The sequence below is a fragment of the Theobroma cacao genome, chromosome 3, assembly GCF_053813885.1.
Source record: "Theobroma cacao isolate CCN51 chromosome 3, ASM5381388v1, whole genome shotgun sequence".
Classification (NCBI taxonomy): Eukaryota; Viridiplantae; Streptophyta; class Magnoliopsida; order Malvales; family Malvaceae; genus Theobroma; species Theobroma cacao.
The window spans coordinates 11,990,409-11,991,249 of NC_142641.1; positions in this window are offsets into that span (position 1 = coordinate 11,990,409).

The following is an 841-nucleotide window of genomic DNA, read 5'->3' on the forward strand; positions in this document are numbered from 1 at the left end:
TAAAAAGTGAGCGGACTTAGTCAACCGATCTACGATCACCCAAATCGCATCCTTTCCCCTCTGTGTCCGCGGCAATCCCAAAACAAAATCCATAGTTACATGCTCCCATTTCCACTCGGGAACAGGTAAAGACTGAATTGTACCTGCTGGCCTCTGATGCTCCGCCTTAACTTGCTGACATACGAGACACTTTGCTACGAATTCTGCTACGTCTCGCTTCATACCCGGCCACCAATAATTCTCCCTGATAGTCCTATACATCTTGGTGCTTCCGGGATGTAATGCATAAGCAGATGAATGAGCTTCTTCCATGATCGCCTGTCTCAACTGGTTTCCCTCAGGAACACAAACTCGATCTTTAAACATCAAGACGTTATCCTCTCCAAATCTGAACTCACTGACTCCCCCATCGGTCAGTTTTTGAATTTCTTTTCTTAACTCATCATCAGACCTCTGAATGTCCTTGATCTGATTAAGTAACGAAGGTCGCACAATGAAGTTTGCCAATAAGGATCCATCCTCACCATTTCTCAACTGGACCCCAAGAGATTTCATCTCTATTAATGCTGGAAAATAACAACTCTGAAGTGCTGCTAAAGACGATGAAGACTTACGACTTAAGGCATCAACTACAACGTTCGCCTTTCCCGGATGATAGTCTATCACCAAGTCATAATCTTTTATCAACTCCAACCATCGCCTTTGCCTCAAATTAAGCTCTTTTTGGGTGAGCAAATATTTTAAACTCTTGTGATCCGTAAATATCCGACAATGCTCACCATACAAGTAATGCCTCCAGATTTTTAAAGCAAACACCACTGCTGCTAACTCTAAATCATGG